At 42.2% G+C, this 20,781-nt stretch overlaps 1 protein-coding gene across 3 annotated transcripts in view; it reads right to left on the bottom strand.

The window, feature by feature from the left end:
- Positions 1-20,781, bottom strand: part of LOC126412074 (gastrula zinc finger protein XlCGF17.1-like) — an 85,304-nt gene that overhangs the window by 56,740 nt on the left and 7,783 nt on the right. The window lies entirely within an intron of this gene.

A 20,781-nucleotide genomic window follows, 5' to 3' on the forward strand; every position in this document is an offset into this window, starting at 1 on the left:
CTGGACTAGAACCGGATCCCAGATTTCCTGCTTATCACATGCAGTCACCATACCATTTGGCTATCCGAGCACGAATTGGAGCCAGAAGTTTAGGTCTTACCATGAGTCGTGCTAAGATAGCCACATGGTATAACAGACACGCGGTTGAAAGTTTTAGCATTTTTCCCTGACAAATTTTGACACCTCAAGAGTAAGTTAAGATGGAAGTTGACAATCTGTCTTTGCAGCTATGGTACAAGAAACAATAGTGCAAACAAGGAAATATTTAACAAAAACTCGCAAGCAGATGATGTTTCCTGATATGAGCAGAAATATTATGTACTGACATCAACAGCTTTTGTAATGAACTGTTTTTTAGATGGAGAAAGCAAGCCAAATAGTATAAGTTTTTTAATTAAATCTTTGACATCGTTTATTTCAATGAAATGAAACATATTTTGTGACAAAAATATGGATTTCCTTGGAGTTGCAAGACAGATTTAAAATACATTCACTGATTTCTGAAATAACTTCAGAAAAAATAGGCCTCTTGAAAGAAGTGTATAAGGTTGGTAAGAATTGTGTAAACCAACATTGTAGGTGACCGCACTAAATGTTAGTTCTACTATGTTCATTATTGTCAGTCATTACCTACTGTGTTATATCTATTATTTTACAGGTATTTTGCAATTTTTCTTTTGAGAAATCTGTGAGTACATAGCGTACAAACTGTCAGTGACTGACAATTTTCTTCTTCTTATCGTCCATACTTTCCAACATTTAAACTACTTTTGAAATGCCAAAATGTACTAGAACAAATAAAATGTCCATAAAATGCCACACTGTACAACATAATTGCAGTAAGACAGTTGCAATTCCTGAAACCCATCACATGACCTCTGGCCTGCTGATGAGCATTGCAGTCCTGGATCCATGGATATATCATGAACATCTGCTGCTTTACGCCACACAAAAACAGACCGGGCCTGTAGGGAGATCAGTGAGACTAGATCCGACAGGCAGTGTCTGCACATTAGTGGAAACTGAATTGCTTCAGATCAGCACGCACAATCCATTACAGATACTCTTAGTAACAGCCTGTGGTTTTGGCCCGTTGTGGAAACCCACTCGTGTGGCCTGTAGTGACTTGACAAGACAGCCAAGCCACTCGGAGGTAGCCGAAGGGCACGCGCTTAAGCTCACGCAGACTGGCGTGAGGTCTGGAACATTACAAGGAAATGAGAACTTAGAAAAACGGACGCAGTTGCTGTAATACTTAACTTTAATCCATAATTGTAGAACATCGGTCTGACGGTACAGGCATCATAAGATAAGTAGCAAAGGATCATGGCGCCTTGCTAGGTCGTAGCAAATGACGTAGCTGAAGGCTATGCTAACTATCGTCTCGGCAAATGAGAGCGTACTTTGTCAGTGTAGCTTCACTAGCAAAGTTGGCTATACAACTGGGGCGAGTGCTAGTAAGTCTCTCTAGACCTGCCGTGTGGTGGCGCTCGGTCTGCAATCACTGACAGTGGCGACACGCGGGTCTGGCGTATACTAATGGACCGCGGCCAATTTAAAGACTACCACCTAGCAAGTGTGGTGTCTGGTGGTGACACCACAGGCCAGCTAGTCCTGAACCACAGACATCATGTTGATGAAATGAGACCATAGTGATCAATCCATACAACAGACAACGTGTTCAAATACTCTGAGAATCAATAATAACGAGGAAAGACAGAAACTCACCATAAAGATGATTACTGAGCCAGAGACAGGCAGGTAGGAAAGACAATTACACTCTCGCAACTAAATTTTCAGCCACAGCTCTTATCAGAAAGCATACAGTCACTCAGAAACAACTCGTGCACTCACGACCACTGTGTCCGGCCACTGTGTCTACAGTCTCTAAGAATCAGATCCAAAAAAACCACTTCTCATGCCTTCCTGCCACTTGTAGGCAGCTGCTAGGCTAGTGGCGAGACGTTGGGGCAGCACTGACTGCAAGCTTGGAGGAGTGGTAGGAAGGAGAGAACTAACAGTAATGAGGCAGTAGGGAAATGGCACACATACTCAGCTGCACCTAGCCAGCAATGATGCATGACACCTCAGTAAACAAACCATTTCATCTACTGAGATAAAAACGAGATTTTTCCAAGCTTTTTTTTTTTTCCACATTTCCCTGATAAGTTTGAAATTCCCTAATATATCCTGACATTCCCTGATTTCCAGAACCTTTGGCAACATGGGTAAGGCGACTGCTCGTGATATGCAGAAAATCCGTATGAGTCCCGGTGCAACACAAATTGTCATTGTCGTAATTTCATTATACAGCTGATGGTTGTCCATATTCACAACTGCAAATGCATTTCCTGTTTTGTCATATGACTGCGAATCTCACAGTTCAATTGAAACTAATTTTTATTATCACCAACAAAAACCATTATAAATAAATGTACTGGGAAGTGAGTAAGAATTCCAAGGGACAGTGTGTGTTTGGGACTCACAGGCGCCCAACAGCAAGGTTATCAGTGCCCTCACACACATTAAAAGAAATTAATGTGAATAAAACATTGAAAAGGTTAACATACACACTAAGACAATGAAGAAATTCTAAAATGTGCTATACAGCAGATTAAAACACAAGTAAAACAACAAAGGAGCTGAAAGAAAGGTCAGGGAGATGTGACTGGCTGACCACTTGGGTTAGCCAGTCACCCAGTGAACGCATTAAAACAATTCCCCTAATATCTTCAGAAAAATATTGGACAATTCACAAAACTTTAAAATCCAAACCGCATCTGTTTGCATGTTACTTAAAATAGAAGGCAGACCCATCAGCAAATCTGCCATGGCCCACTGGTCAGAAAATGAAACACAGTCCAATAAAATGTGGCATACAGTGATCTGTATGCTACAAGCACCAAACACTGGAGGTTCCTCTTGCCTGAGCAAGAAGTCACACGTCATAGGGCTGTGGCCCATGCGAAGAAAAGTAAGGAGGACCTCGTCCCGTCAACATGGCTGGAAGGAGGTACGCCACAGCAACGTTGTGAGCTTCATTTGACAGAGCTTAGTGTCTGTCACTTCCAGCCACTCATCCTCTCACTGGTACAAGACTTTGGATCTCAACAGTGAGGCACACATGGATGGCACACTCAAATAACTGAGTATCACGACATGCCTTGGCTGCTAGATCCGTCCCGGCGCATCCTGGATATTGTGGGCTACTTTAGCTGCTGGATACAAACGTTTAGAGAGTGAAGGGCACTCAGAGAAGCAGAACAGGCAGGAAATTTAAAACCGAAACAACATCTCATCTGCTCCAGTACCTGCAAGATCGTATATAATTCTGCATCGAAGACAGTAAATCTTAAGGCAGTCCGACCTTGATGACACGATCTGGGAAAACAACAGAGGAATCAACAGCAACCCTGTTTAGACCCACTCGCAAAGACAGCTATATATGACAGAAAATATTGTATTAAAAACAGAAGCAATAGTACAATCCCTCCTGTACTGACGAAACCTAAAATTAGTCTGAGGCTCTGCAGCAATCAGGGTGGCAGATGACTAAAACCCAGGATTTGAGACTGGACTTGCTTCACTCTAAGTGATTCCAGCACATGCCGAACATGGACCTCAAATGGCCTTATCACTCATGATCAATGGGAGAAAAGGCATTCCACAGGGGGCGAGCAACAATATGGTACGCAGGTGAACTCAGAGCTGTGAGGAACTTACACATTCAGGAGTTGCCTTCGAATTTTAAAGCAGCAGTTCACCAGCCTCAGCACAGAGACTGGGTATGGGGCTGGGAAATAAGCACTCACGCACAGCCTAATCCCCTCGTGGTGGATAGCATCAATAATCTTCAAATAATGAGGCCTCATCGACCCATACACTGTGCACCGGTAGTCTAGCCACGAGCACACAAAAGCCCTATAAAACTGGAGCAGATGTGTCCTGTCCCCAAGATCTGTGGTTAAAGCATTTTATGATGTTCAGCACCTTTAGGGTCCTGGCTTTCAAGCCTCTCAGCTGTGGCAACCACAACAATCTTAGAGTCAAAAATGAGGCCCAGGAACTTCACCGAGTCACTAAAGTGTAGAATGGTGTCCTTCATACGCAAGGCAAGTAAACTAAAAATACAACAAGAATGATTAAAATGAAAACACACACACACACACACACACACACACACACACACACTTATCTGCAGAAACTTGAAAACCCGTGTTTGCAGCCCACTCCTCTAATCCACAGTGTAAGTTGCAACCGATGGCTCACTGTTGCAACACTGTAGTGAGAACTCAAAACAGCAAAATTGCTCGCAAATAAGGAGCACTGTGCAGGACTCCTTACCGTAGATAAAACGCTATTTATGGCTGTGGTAAAGAGGGTAACACTTAAAACACTACACACTGCCCTGAGGAACACCGTTCTCCTGCTCAATATGATCTGACTGCATATCACCAACTCGGATCCTAAAAAACCGCTGAGACAGGAAAGACCTTATAGAGATATGGAGGGGGTCACGAAAGCCGTAGTGATGCAGTTGTACAAGAATACTGTGTCTTCTAGTAGTCTTGCATGCCTTACTGACATCAAAGAATATGCCAATACAGCTATGTTTACATAGAAAAGCCTGTTGAATAGCTGCCTCTAGTAGGTTCAGGTTGTCGACAATGGACCGAAATCTCCAGAACTGAGAGCAGTTAAGGAGTTGCCTAGCCTCTAATAACCAGACCAGAATGACTGTTAACCATTTGCTCAAATGTCTTTCCTGCACAGCTCATTAAGGCAATACTCCGGTAACTACTGGGACATGTCAAGTCCTTTCCTGGTTTGAGGAGAGGTCTTAAAATTGCCTCTCTCCGCGGGCTGGGGAGGTGACCTGTCTACCACATAAGATTAAAACATTCGAAAAGTATTTCTTTGACACTGCTGGCAAATGTCAAAGCATGCAGTACCGGATTTGGTCATGACTAGGTGCAGTGTCACGAGTCTCAGACAGGGCCAATTCCAGCTCCCACAAGGAGAAAGGGGAGTTGTAACCCTGAACAGTGTGATCTTAAATACAACTTGCCCCTCTCTACAGTCACAAGGTAGCAGCGAAATGCCGGAGCTTGGCTGGAACTGGCAGTAGTTTTTGCAGAATGCTCTGCCAGCATCTAAGCAATGTCTGTAGGCACTGTTTGGGAACATTCCTGTTTCAGCACTGCTGCTATTGGTACATGACTGCAATTATCGAATGAAGGTCGTCAATCACCTGCGACTGAACAGAGTCTGCAAGGGCTGGACAGCAGAAAGAATGATCGATTGCTGAGAATGACCCAGTACCAGTACAGAAATTAGTGGAAGTACCTGTGTTGAGGATACACAGCTCGTGAGACGTCATGATGGCCTCCAAACCCTACCCTGAGGATCGATGAGATGGGCATTGAAGTCTCCCAGTAGGAGAAATGGCTGCACAAGTTGTTCCCAAGATCTATGAGAGCCTCAAGACTCTACTGCATTTTGCACAGGTAGATACAGCAAGCAAATAGTGATCCTCTGACACCCATGAATTTTGACAGCAGCTGCACACAGGTTGTATCCAGCAGAAGAGGGATGTGCATTATTGGCACACACGACAACCACTCCCTTGGCTCTGCCCCAATCAGCTCATCCTTTCAGTGGAGGGTATAGCCCCATAGCACAGAAACATCAGTGGCTTTAAAAAGTGTTACTTGTGAACACAAGCACATAGGCATTCCTCCACTAGCCGTTTCAGTTCCTCCACATGTATCGTGAACCCATTAATGTTCCATTCCATTTTCATCCTGTCTCTCCACCAGGAAGGGAGCCCATAATGGATGGGGATTCAGTCCGACACCAAGGTCCATTAGTTCTACCGAAAGGTCAGAGGGACATCAGACAGTATGATGATATTCTCGGACTGATTACTTCCCACCTCCGTCACTGGTCAATGCTTGGCCTTTGATTTTTTGCCCTGGGTAGGCTTCAGAGCCACAACCAAAGAAATGGTATTGGCACCGCTGGACTGTGGACCAGACTGAACCTTAGGAGGAGCAGGGAGCTCCGCAATGTTGGTGACAACAGACTTTTTCGATGTTTTGGAAGGAAGTGTAGGTTTTGAAGGAACTGCAACAGTACAAGTGTACTGACAAAAAGGTACTAGTACTGACACCCAGGAACCTCCGTTTGGGTAGCAGCATCAGTCTTCTGAACTGGTTGTTTAAGAGCAGACACAAAGGAGGTAGCAAACTTCGTGAGCTGCAAGGCCTTTTAGATCTTTTTGGCCTCACCATGTGAAAAACACTTATTTGTTCTGACCTCTTGTACCTTTCTTTCTTCAAGGAAGACACTGAAGCCCCTACCCCAGTCAAAGAGATCCCCAGTGCAGTTTACACACTTTGGAGGAGGTGAACAACCAACACATTCATTCATGGGCAGTCTTACTACATTTATCACAAGTGGCTCCACCCTTACAATCTAAGGTGGTGTGCCCAAAGCACTGACATGTAAAACAGTGCACTAGGTTAGGATTGTTGGTTGTTTTGGGGAAGGAGACCAGACAGCGAGGTCATCGGTCTCATCGGATTAGGGAAGGACGGGGAAGGAAGTCGGCTGTGCCCTTCGAAAGGAACCATCTCGGCATTTGCCTGGAGCAATTTAGGGAAATCACGGAAAACCTACATCACAATGGCCGGACGCGGGATTGAACCGTCATCCTCCTGAATGCAAGTCCAGTGTCTAACCACTGCGCCACCTCACTCGGTTCTAGGTTAGGAAAATAAGGCCATACACTGAGGTGGAGGAAACCAGCCTTAACACGCTCTGGAAGTTTTGTGTTGCTGAAAGTTAGTACATAGGAGTCCGATTTTACAAGATTGCCATCCACCCATTTCATTATGTTCTGTACATCAGCAGATGCCATTCTGGGATCACTCAGCTTTCAGTTATTCTCAGGCAATGTCAACCAGATCGCAGCAAGACACAACATCTTCACTATAGCTCAAGGTGGTGTGCAATTCAAATTCTATTGCAAACTACCTGAGGCACTGAGCTTTCTGGATGTTTTTCACTTGTTGGTAATTGGATGTTTCTACCAACAGGGTCCCATTTCGCAACCAGCTGACAGGTTTTAGATTTTCAGTGATTCCCTCTAAACCTTTTTGTATGCAAACACTGGCTCAAAGCTTCCCTCTTTCTGTTTAATTATAAGAAAGACATCCTGACCCCCAGCATGTGGGTTTCTCTCTCTCTCTCTCTCTCTCTCTCTCTCTCACTCTATCTCTATCTCTCTCCCCCCCCCCTTTTTTTTACTCGAGAAAGACTCTGTGTAATCCCCAAGTAAGGAGGACTGGCTACATGAGCCCTCTTGCTTGATCGGATGTTGGTACCTGTCAGCAGCCCACCCTTTCCACTGGGAAGAGGAAGAGAAGATTTTGAAGGATCCATGCTGGTCCCAAAAGTAGTTACGGAAATAAAAGTCCACCTAGACAGAGGCCCCTCATGCCTAGGTAACTCTTATATGACTGAGGTGTGACAGGTTCTGCAGAGGTTGCCCGCTAACTACTGTTCCACCTCAACAGCAATGTATCTCATCAGCATGCAGCACACCTTGAGACTGAAGTTTTTGCCATCCTCGCAATCTGGTCAGTCAAGTCAAGATCCTCATTCCCTGTGACACACAACGTTCCACCACTGTGCTGACTGAAGCATGCCCAGAGCCTATGGTGACAAGGGATTGGTGGTGCTAACAGGTCCCCAGCTCAGGAACCCCAGGGTCACCAAGCCCAGCAAATAAACACTGAGCCCCTGAGAGGAATTCCAAGGTATTAACAAAGGGTTCTGCAAGATGAAATGTTATCTACTTTAGGCATATGTTAACATTGTAACGCATTACAAAGAACACTGTAAAATAAGGAAGCAAGTTATCCAGAAATCTAAGCATCTTTGTTACAAGAAAATGGTAATTACATTAGGCAACAAAATAAAAACTAATGGGACATAGTGAAGACAGAGACAGGTGGGGACAGAAACAAAGAGGAACGGATAGCTCTAAAAATAAATGAGACATTGGTAACAAGAGCATGCAATGTTGCGAACCTCTTAAGCAAGTGCTTTGTTTCTGTTACTATCAGCTTGGGGGTTATCAGATTCAGTAAACAGTGTAATGGAATACCTGAGACCAGTCTCAGTAAAATGGAAGTGACACTCACTTCTCCCAAAGAAGTAGCATCCATCATAAAACCCTTAAAAACAAAACAGTTTAGTGGTTATGATAAAATATCAATGAAGTTAATCAACGAGTGTTCATGTGAGTTGAGTTCTAAATTAACTTAATTGTGTAATCAATGTCATCAGTAGAACATTTTCAGACTGGCTAAAATATGCTGAAGTTAAGCGTCTTTACAAGAAGGAGGATAAAGAGATACTGTCAAACTGTCAACCAATTTCACTTTTGCCAGAATTTTCAAAAATATTTTAAAAGATTGTGTTTAAGCATCTACATTTGACTGCAAACAATATGGTGTCACAGTTTGGGTTCCTTAAGGGTTTCGATATAGAGATGGCTCTTTACACATACTGTGAAAATATACTTGATTCATTACATAACACATCAGAGGCTACAAGTATTTCTTGTGACCTGTCAAAAGCCTTTGAGTGTGTAAATCACAGCACACTCTTAAGTAAATTAGAATTTTATGATGTCACTGGCAGTGCTGCAAAATGTTTGTCTTACCTAACTCAAAGGAAACAGATGGTGTCATTGTGAGGTAGCTGTGGGATAACTAATCAGTCTTCATATGATTAGGAATTAATTACATGTGGTGCTCCTCAAGGTTCCATCTTGGTTCTGTTACTTTTTCTTGTGCACATTAACGACCTCTCATCTATTACATTCCCAAATGCTAAGCTTGTTTTGTTTGTAGATGATACAAACATTGCAATAAATAGCAAGTCAAGTACAGATTTAGAAATGGCTGCTAACCAAATTGTCACTAACATTAATAAATAGTTTAATGATAATTCACTGTCATTAAACTTTGGAAAGCCCCATTATAAGCAATTCAGAACCTGTAAGAGATTTCCTTCCAGCATGTGTATCACTTGTGGTGTAAATTCAAGATCAACATGTAGAAACCTGTTCAGTAAATTTATTCCTTAATGAAATTAGTTGCAAATAATAAATCTCTGTTTCCAACCAATAGCTCAATACATAGTATCAATATTAGGAACAAGAACAATCTACATAAGACTTCAAATCACTTACCTTGGTCCAAAAAGGAGTCCAATATTCAGAAACACATATTTCCAATAAATTGCCAGCAGCCATTAAAACCTTGGTTTCAGATTTAGCACAGTTTAAACAGAGTTTGATATTTTGGTAGGAAACTCCTTCTACTCTATAGATAAATATCTTAACAGAGACTGTTAGACCAGCTTAAGTAAAAATGTCTGTTAATTTCAGTTTTGACACCATATGGTCACAACAATCAAGATTAGGCATTTTTTTGTATGACAAATTTATTAGAGTGTATAACTACGTGACATTATGACAGTGTGTTAATTTTGTAAATATTAGCAGTTCCTGTTTTTCTGTAATGTACTCACAAATGTTGACAATCTCCTGAAAAATGAGCAGGGAAGTGAGTATTATATTCAAACATTCCATGTTTTTAATGTTATACTTTCTAACACATCCCACACCAATGAGAATCATCTCATTTTTGAGTCTATGGAACAAGAACTGAATCTAATCTGATCTAATCTCCATATTCTTACTGCTTTGTTTACTTTAGGCAGTATGGAGTGAAAATATGCAAAATAAGCCAACATTTTTGTTTATATACCAAAACAATGAGAGATGCTTCCAAGGGTATAACAAGCTGAACTGAGCTGCTTGGTTCTGAGAATTATGTCAAAAGTTTGCTTATTGGTAAGTGCATGAGTGGTGTATTTTGAGTATTATCAAATACATGTAACATGCGCACCAATACTTTGGAATACAACTGTATCGTAGTGCAAGACACCAACAACAGCATGGCCACAATGAACCAAAGTTCAGTTTTCTTCCAGCAAACAACAATTGAGAATATATCCATGAACACATAAACAATCATAGTACTTATACAAGCAGTTGCTGACAATAAGTATGAACATAATATGAGAGCAAGTGCTGGCTGCACTGTGCTCACAAAGAGGAGGGCTCTGGTAGAGGGCACGCTGGATACCATGGCGTGTGCACAAGTCATTCGGCCCACAGCAGACGGTCTCTGGTTGCCGCCTCATGCAGATGCCATCAGCAGAATATTCGAAGTATAGCGTGCCAGCGGTCTGGTGCCATGGTGCATATCAAGGTATTACGTACAAGGTTATAGCACCCCTCCCCCCTAGGGGAAAGGGCGTTGGGGCAACTGTCGAAACATTATGGCCTTTGCATCAGAAGCCACAGCAATGACAGCAGCTGCAGGAGGAGAATCTGGTCCAAAAACAATGAGTAGGGTTGGAAATGGCACAGCCGAGGACACACATCGCAGTCAGTCCCCCACAAAGTACCATAAGGGAGGACCAATGACAAGGGTGCTGGTAGTAACACCATGTCCAGTCTCTCGACGTCGTGGTTTAAATGATGGTGAAGAAGCCTGTCGCTTGGTCAGGGATAGTTTTCAAAGACTCGAAGTCGCTGACGCAGCTGGCGGTAGAATCATCGATAGCAGTGAAGAATCACAGGGAGGCCTGGTAGCAGGCACCTGGAGGCTTGACCTCAGAGAAAAAGTAGGAGGCAGCTGTGACAACAGGGATGCCTCGCAAGGCTGACAGAGGTGCTGAGGGAGGAGGCAGAGGTGGCAGAGTCAACGCCCTCGCCGTCACTTGAGGATATCTTGGTGGTGGGCCACCACTCCATCACTGGTTCACACATACAAAGGTATTGGCCTCAGCAGCTGTGGACTGTGGCCAGATTCCTCTTCTGTCAACAACCGAGCCTGAATTGTGCAGCCAGGAGTGAACCGCAACGATGCCATGTTGGGCATCAGTGGGGCAACATGAACAGATGCAGGAGGGTGCTTCGCTGGTGACCATGAAGCATCTCAGCCAGACACCAATCCCCCAGCAAGGAAGTCGGGGCATTGTCCACGGAGGTGTCTGCAACATACTTCTTTATTTGAACATCGAAATGTTCCAGCTCGCTGTTAGATTGGAAGTGAAAAGGAGGAGCAGTCACGTGGCGAATGCTCTGCCTGATGCAGAATTGTGGAGGGCCGGAGACACAAACAGTTGACCATTATCCATCACAAGAGGCTTCAGTCACAGCCACGGCTGATGTCGAAAGGTAGCAGGTAACGTACACGGAAACTTAGTGAAAGCATTGACAATAACAACCGGTAAGAATTTAGGAAGAGTCCCGCAGTATCAATATGGACATTGCAGTGTATGCCATGGAGAGAGTACCACCCTCTGTGCCACCTATTAGATAGCACAATGAGAGCAGGCCGCAACAAGACGTGCAATGTTACGATGAATGACAGCCCAATAGTTTGGTACATGAGACCTCCTAATGTCCCTGATGTAGGAGCTGAAGCACATCCCACCATAGAGCGGAATGGATTATGCAAAAATATGTGAAATGAGTAAAATAATCCCTTACTCAGAGGCACATGAGACATCTGCTCTAGAATAGGCTGCCTACTTGAACAAACATGGCCAAAGGGTGAGACCCATCCCTGATTTTTTTGGGGGGGGGGGGGGGGGAGGGAGAGGGAGAGGGAGAGGGAGAGAGAGAGAGAGAGAGAGGGAGAGAGAGAGGGGGGGGGGGAGTGGGGGGGGGGCACTTGGACTGTATTAATTAAATGTTACAGACACTACCCATGGCTAAGTGATCAGTTATCATAAGTGTTTTTGGACAACTGTTTAAAAAATGACTGCTGATAGTGATTGCAGATATTAACACACTAAATTTCAAGCAATCAAATGATATGCCTGCAGCCAATTTGCTTGTCTACTTCAAATGCTTAGCTTGCTGCCTTTTTTTTTGTCCTTTTTCCCATTCACATTAATAAATAATTCTTCCTCTTTGTGGACACATTAAAATTCTTCAACTGTCGAAATTGAATGCAATTTATAATGAATCAGCTGCAACCAGTTGCTATTACAGGTGTTTATTTTTCCATGACAACATTTCAAGATGCCCGGCACTCATCCTCAGAAGTTCAAATTTATTTACTTGTAGCAAACATTGTTTCTTTACTAATGGGACTGCAGAATTTTGCAATGGAAATTTTTAAGACAACTATTGTAAAACATCGGTAAGTAAAGAAACAATGATCAAGATGCACAAATAAATCTCCCTCTGAAGATGGGGTGAACATAAATTGAAGGTACTCTCAAATAAGAGTGGTCTGAGGCATAATTTGTTGGCATGGCACGTCAGAAAAGAGTTACCACTCATATCAATGGGCTACCCCATAAAAATTGATGTCGTGCTAGCTACAGCTCTGATATTCTGTGCTAGGAGCAGTGCTGTCGCATCAAATGACGAAGCAGCCAACGAGCTTAAAAAAGTAAGTGAATCAGGCCTGCAAGTAATCAAAGGTTGCCCATGTGTGGGCTAAAGGATGGAACATGAGAAAAAAAAAAAATACTATGATAAAACTCAAAATATTTTCATTAGACATTACTACCAGCTCCTTCACATTTCTCTGAACTCAAAATTTCATTGCTAATACCATGGTGCTAAAGATGACAGTTCTGTTTCTAAAAGCTACTGAGGTAATCCCATAATGAGCAAGCCTCATCAGTGGATATTTGATTGAGTCATCATACTTACAATATAATAATTCCAATCCCACAGAAAGCAGGTGTTGACAGATGTGAAAATTACTGAACTATCAGTTTAACAAGTCACAGCTGCAAAATACTAATGCAAATTATTTACAGACAAATAGAAAAACTGGTAGTAACCGACCTCGGGGAAGATCAGTTTGGATTCCGTAGAAATGTTGGAACGCGTGAGGCAATACTGACCTTACGACTTATCTTAGAAGAAAGATTAAGGAAAGGCAAACCCACATTTCTAGCATTTGTAGATTTAGAGAAAGCTTTTGACAATCTTGACTGGAATACTCTCTTTCAAATTCTAAAGGTGGCAAGGGTGAAATATAGGGAGCGAAAGGCTATTTACAATTTGTACAGAAACCAGATGGCAGTTGTAAGAGTCGAGGGGCATGAAAGGGAAGCAGTGGTTGGGAAGGGAGTGATACAGGGTTGTAGCCTCTCCCCGATGTTATTCAAACTGTATATTGAGCAAGCAGTAAAGGAAACAAAAGAAAAATTCGGAGTAGATATTAAAATCCAGGGAGAAGACACGGCACTGCTAGCTAGGGCATAACCACCTATGGTAAACTAACATACGCAAACAGCGACAAACGTCGGTAAGCCCCTGCATATCAGCAATACTGACTGGCAACTACCAGCTGCTATTAGAGCCGTCCAACAGGCCACAGCAGGGACACCGACGAGCTCGCCCACAGACGCACGAACAATCTCCCAACACTCCCTCACACTGTGCCTCCGGTATATGACCTATCGGACACAAGACCGATAACAAACATAACTGTTGCAGGTTGCAGGACGCTGAACGAGGACTCTGTACCAGCACCCAGCACCAGCCGCCGAGCAGCACAAACGCACAACGTCAAGGTATCGACATGCATGATACCCACTACTAACAAAGCCTACCCTTGCACAACCTATCGCAGGCAGCAAGACAACCGCTACTGCTCTTGCCGCCCGACCTAACTTTCGCAGAGGTTTTTTTCCCTTGGCTCTTGCCTTGGCACTTTTTTTCCTCTGCCCTTCAAACCGCTACCCTTCGTCAGATTTCGACCAATCTATCTCCAGATGAGCGCGTATTAATGGTTAATCCTAATCAGACGTACGCAAACATCGCAGTACCCACATCCTGCGACACCTCACTTTAGTGAATACTAACCCTTATGCAGAGATGGCAGTAGACCTTTTGTGTTGGCCATCATGCCGGTGTGGGCGTGGAGGGGCTCCACCTCTTGTAAAAAAAAGAAATAAAAACTTTGAGGTTCGCCGATGACATTGTAATTCTGTCAGAGACAGCAAAGGACTTGGAAGAGCAGCTGAACGGAATGGACAGTGTCTTGAAAGGAGGATATAAGATGAACATCAACAAAAGCAAAACGAGGATAATGGAATGTAGTCGAATTAAGTCAGGTGATGCTGAGGGAATTAGATTAGGAAATGAGACACTTAAAGTAGTAAAGGAATTTTGCTATTTGGGGAGCAAAATAATCGATGGTGGTTGAAGTAGAGAGGATATAAAATGTAGACTGGCAATGGCAAGGAAAGCGTTTCTGAAGAAGAGAAATTTGTTAACATTGAGTATAGATTTAAGTGTCAGGAAGTCGTTTCTGAAAATATTCGTATGGAGTGTAGCCATGTATGGAAGTGAAAACTGGACAATAAATAGTCTGGACAAGAAGAAAGAAGAGAATAGAAGCTTTCGAAATGTGGTGCTACAGAAGAACTTTGAAGATTAGGTGGGTAGATCACGTAACTAATGAGGAGGTATTGAATAGGGTTGGGAAGAAGAGAAGTTTGTGGCACAACCTGACTAGAAGAAGGGATCGGTTGGTAGGACATGTCCTGAGGTATCAAGGGATCACAAATTTAGCATTGGAGGGCAGCGTGGAGGGTAAAAACCATAGAGGGAGACCAAGAGATGAATACACTAAGCAGATTCAGAAGGATGTAGGTTGCAGTAGGTACTGGAAGATGAAGGAGCTTGCACAGGATAGAGTAGCATGGAGAGCTGCATCAAACCAGTCTCAGGACTGAAGACCAAACAACAACAACACTTACAACAAGAAGGACCTGAGAGATGACAAGCATGTATGTAAAGTTGTAATTTACTATTTGAGTACTTGCTTAATTTGTGATTTAGCAATATTTGTTACATTTTGCTTGCACATTAATAAAATTTCATCTGTTTAAATACACTACTGGCCATTAAACTTGCTACAGATGCGAAATTTAACCGACAGGAAGAAGATGCTGTGATATGCAAATGATTAGCTTTTCAGAGCATTGACACAAGGTTGGCACTGGTGGCAACACCTACAACGTGCTGACATGAGGTAGGTTTCCAACCGATTTCTCATACACAAACAGCAGTTGACCGGCGTTGCCTGGATAAACGTTGTTGATGCCTCGTGTAAGGACGAGAAATGCGTACCATCACGTTTCCAGCTTTGATAAAGGTCGGATTGTAGCCTATCACGATTGCAGTTTACCATATCGCGACATTGCTGCTCGCATTGGTTGAGATCTAATGAGTGTTAGCAGAATATGGAATCGGTGGGTTCAGGAGGGTAATACGGAACGCCGTGCTGGATCCCAATGGCCTCATATCACTAGCAGTCGAGATGACTGGAATGTTATCCGCATGGCTGTAATGGATCGTGCAGCCACATCTCGATCCCTGAGTCAACAGATGGGGACGTTTGCAAGACAACAACCATCTGCACGAACAGTTCGATGATGTTTGCTGCAGCATGGACTATCAGCTCGGAGACCATGGCTGCGGTTACCCTTGATGCTGCATCACAGACAGGATTGCCTGCGATGGTGTACTTAACGATGAACCTGGGTGCACGAATGGTAAAACGTCATTTATTCAGATGAATCCAGGTTCTGTTTACAGCATCATGATGGTCGCATCCGTGTTTGGCGACATCGCGGTGAACACACATTGGAAGTGTGTATTCGTCATCACCATACTGGTTTATCACCTGGCGTGATGGTAAGGGGTGCCATTGGTTACACGTCTCGGTCACCTCTTGTTCGCATTGACGGCACTTTGAACAGTGGACGTTACATTTCAGATGTGTTACGACCCATGGCTCTAACCTTCATTCGATCCCTGTGAAACCCTACATTTCAGCAGGATAATGCACGATCGCATGTTGCATGTCCTGTAGGGGCCTTTCTGGATACAGAAAGTGTTCGATTGCTGCCCTGGCCAGCACATTCTCCAGATCTCTCACCAATTGAAAATGTCTGGTCAATGGTGGCCGAACAACTGCCTCTTCACAATACGCCAGTCACTACTCTTGATGAACTGTGGTATCGTATTGAAGCTGCATGGGCAGCTGTACCTGTACATGCCACCCAATACCCAGGCGTATCAAGGTCATTATTATGGCTAGAGGTGGTTGTTCTGGGTACTGATTTCTCAGTATCTATGCACCCAAATTGCGTGAAAATATAATCACGTCAGTTCTAGTATAATATATTTGTCCAATGAATACCCGTTTATCATCTGCATTTCTTCTTGGTGTAGCAATTTTAATGGCCAGTAGTGTATTATCTTGCACGTGAGCAATGTGTGTCTTGTTTGTAAACAAAAAAGTGAAGAAAGGCTTAAATGCTCAGTGAAATGATTTGTCTAAAAGTAAGAAATAAAAAATGATTAGAGAAAAATTTAACATATCATTGAATGATGCTCAAAATCAGGTACAACAAATGAGGTGCCTATTGAGAATTTAAAGTTCAACATTTAACTTGGTATTTTAGAATTTTAAAGAGTACTACACAGTATTTGTCTTTTGGACTATCACTCAGTGATCTCCTTATATCATTAACACATGAACATCTCAGCTATTGCACACGATTTTGAGAATCATTGAGGGCTCATAAGGTATTTCTCTAATTTATTTCATTTCTTACTTTTAAAGAAATCATTTTACAAAATATTTAACTTTTTTTTTTCATTTTTTTTTTTATGTTTCAAGTTTTGTTCAGAAATTATGAAATATAATTTACTTAAATATTGATCAATTTTCTAATGTTATTCTTAATATTATTATTATTATTACTATTATTATTATTATTATTATTATTATGAGACTATAAATCAAGAGAAAGCAGAGACGTTCTCATTAGTTTTTCACTACTCTCATTACTTTCAAGCAATTAAACATCCCTTTTCTCCCAAAACTAGATCTCATATTGGTCAGTTTGACACCTATCCCATTTCTCCATTTTCCACTCTTCATTTGGCTATGAAAATTCAGACAACAATCTATTGTGCAATTTCTAGGACGTCTCATGTTCACTCCACTCAAACTTTTGACCAATAACACTTTTTTTTTTATTACAACAATACACAAGCTATCATTTTAATACAGAGAAAAAGCAATAAAACTTCTCTACACATAAACAAATGCAATTCAGAATTTCCTTTATGAACAGTAGTTAAAGCTAATAGGCTGCCACTTGATGAAATCTATCTGTGACTGATGTTTCTTAATTTCCGCAGTGTTGACAGAATGTGGCAATGATTTAACATCATAGAACAGAGCAGATTATAATGAGGCCTTTTATATTCTCAGTAGTTGATTTGTATTTGAGGTTTCAATATGTGTTACAGAGATCCATATATGACAATACGTCAGAGGAATGTTAAAAAATGTAAAGATTTTGAAATCACAAGCAATGATCTAAGGAACTATTGATCACGGCATATAAAATTGTAACAGTTTTTTGATGGTGACCAACTACATCAATGCTATATTCTCTATGTTAAATGATTTCCCAGACAATAATAGAAACCTACAATGTATGCCGAAGACACATGCGGATGAGACAAAGAAGAAGCTTGAAAAGGAAGTAGTCCTGAATATTGAAAATGCAAATAAGTATCTACTTCAAAACAAAATTTTTTATAAGCAATTCTAAAACAACATGTGTTATATTTCAAACCAAACACATGGAAATGTCTAATGTAAATATGAAAATAAATGGAGTGGCAATTGAAGAAGTAAGTAGCACAAAAATTTTAGGAACTATTGTGGATAAGCATGTGTATGACATGATCAAATAGATATGCTGTGTAAAAATATAAACACACTGATCTTCCTCATGCGCAAAAGTTGTGGATGATCAAATTCTCAATGAAGTGTACTGTGGACTAATGTTGCATCTGTCCTACTCAGTTCATATGTGGGAAAGTGCACAAGCTGGCTACTTAAAAAGAATATTTGTGATTCAGAAAAGAGCAGTGCAATGAATAGCAAAAATACTACCCAGGCAGTCCTATAGATGAGCTTTGATACAGCACAATATTATGACAGTGTACTCACCACATATACGGGTGGAGAAAAATTTTGTCACAAAATTTTAATCTTGGATAGCTGATGCAACTAGGAAACAAAATTACTAATGTTGTGTAGTTCAACAATGCGCCATTTCTAAATTATGGAAACTTGGCACCACCTGCTCCGATTGGCCATGGGATTGACCTGTTGCCATTTGTCAGTTGACAGGCAATGCTATGGTTGTCAGTTCTCACATACAAACATCCCTCGCCCTGTCACTGCCCCAACATGATATGCATACATGTCGAATAGGTCTTGCTGTTTATCTAGACCTCACATCAGAAGCATTCGCATGCAAGTTTCGCTTCGGAGCACATGCACACGTCACCTGCGATTAGTCATACCAAAAGCATGGCAGCACAGAATTCGTTTGAAGAACAACGAGATATGATTTTTGTTTATGGACTAGCTGATGGTAATGCTCATGAAGCTCGACGGTTGTATGAGGAACGGTACCCAGCAAGAAACCATCCAGTCCCACAAACGTTTATAGCAATTCACCAGCGACTTGGCTAAACAGGCTCATTAGCGGGAAATCATGGTGATGCTGGAAGACCTCAAACACAACAGGATGCTGCATTTGAAGAGACTGTTCTCGGGCGCTTCAAGGAAGCACCTACGACATGTACTTGAGTGGCTGGACACAATGTGGGGGTCACTCATCAGTTAATCTGGGAGGTTTTGAGGGATGATGGCCAGCAACCATTTGGTTTCCACCCTGTCCAAGACGCAAATCCTGTGGCAGACTATGAACACAGGCTAAGGTTTTGCTGGTGGTTTCTGCGACGTGTTGCACAAGATCCCAACTTCCCCGCCATTGTGTTCTTTACCAACGAGTGCACCTTCCATCAGGATGGCCTTTACAACACTAGAAACGTTCATTACTGGGCACAGGGAAATCCTTTCGTCACGTATGTCCACAGACACTAGGAACGATTTTTGCTCAACATTTGGAGAGGCATAGTGGGTGACCATCTGATTGGGCCAGTCCATCTACCTCCTCAACTTACCGGGGCAAATTACCTTCACTTTTCGCAAGAAACTCTACCCAGCCTGCTGGAAGATGTTCCCCAGGACATCTGGCTATGCATGTGGTTGCAGCATGATGGGGTGCCCACACATAACGGTTGTGCTGTGCACAGATATTTAAATGAACTCTTTGGTGGCTGGGTAATTGGCAGAGGTACTCACAGGACATGGCCCCATGATCACCAGACCTCAAGCCAACGAACTTTTTCCCCTGGGGATTCTTCAAGGTTCTAGTTCATCCACCCAGACGATAACCACCCAGAAACAAAGAGGAATTAATGGATCGCATTCAACATGCTGTCAAACACATTAGGGCAGTGCCAGGAATCTTTGAAAGAGTTCAGCAAAACACCATTTGACATTACCAAGCTTGTGTCATGTCAGAGAGTCACCAGTTTAAGCATCTGCTTCAAGTAAACAATGCCCTAGTTACAAAAAAGGCCCTTTTCAGGGTGACACAATTTGTAAAAGACTTTCTGTACGCGAACTAACAGCTTCTGACGGGTTTCTTCCCGGTACGTCTTATCATGCAATTACAATGGAGGTATTGGGACCCTGGAGGATTCGCGCCAGGCCCCCAAAGTGGAAGGCTGGTGTGTTACCAAAAAGCGTGCGAGCTCCCTTGGATACATCACAATCTCCGGCAAGCAAGCATCCACAGTCATGCCTTGCCCAGAACATCTGGTACCAGGGCAATCCCGCGGCCAATTGGAGCGCATGTGGCCGAGTTTCTGTAGTTTAAAAATTGTACGTTGTTGACCTACACAACATTATTAGTCTTGGTCCCTACTGGCATCAGCTATCCAGAATCAAAATTTTGTGACAATTTTTCTCCACCATGTATATTAGAACATCATGGCAGTGAGAGCAAGTAATAATCACCTCCTTAATAAAGATGTACATAACCACGCAACAATAGGAAAGGAGAAAGTATTACGCAAACCAGTGAAATCTCAAACGGACAATGAGTGCTCCAGGTGAAGCAGGCAAAAGGTTTTTTAATGAGCTACATATCTCAATTAAGGAAATAAATGGAATATAAGTTTTTTGAAGTCCTTAAAAGTGTATTTCTCAGAGAAAGTACATACAGTATACAGAGTATTTAAAATGAAACTAAATGTCAGATGTTCAATTGTAGTAGAAAATATTTAACAACCTTTTATGTGCCTACAAAGAGTGATCCTTTTTATTTTTATTGTATATGCATTGTAATTAATACTTGATGTAACAGAACATGGTAAATGGAGTCAGAGCACAGACATTACATCTGTATTAGCCTCTCTGCACTTGAAATTGTATGACACAAACAATACTCTCACCTGAAAATTATTATATGAGAGTCCTTAGACAATGAATGAATGAATTGGTCAACTCAGCAATAGTTAACAAGCAGCTTACGACATTCTACTAGAATGGTTAGTCAGTAGCACCTTCACCCAACTTCACACAAAAATGCCACCACAAGTACTGTGAACAGCGAAAAGAGAGAATTCTGATATGTGGACTCAAATGAGTTCTATCTTGAAAGCAGCAAACACAAATACACTTTCTTCTGTGTCAGACTTGACACAGG

This window comes from Schistocerca serialis, chromosome 7, assembly GCF_023864345.2.
Source record: "Schistocerca serialis cubense isolate TAMUIC-IGC-003099 chromosome 7, iqSchSeri2.2, whole genome shotgun sequence".
NCBI lineage: Eukaryota > Metazoa > Arthropoda > Insecta > Orthoptera > Acrididae > Schistocerca > Schistocerca serialis.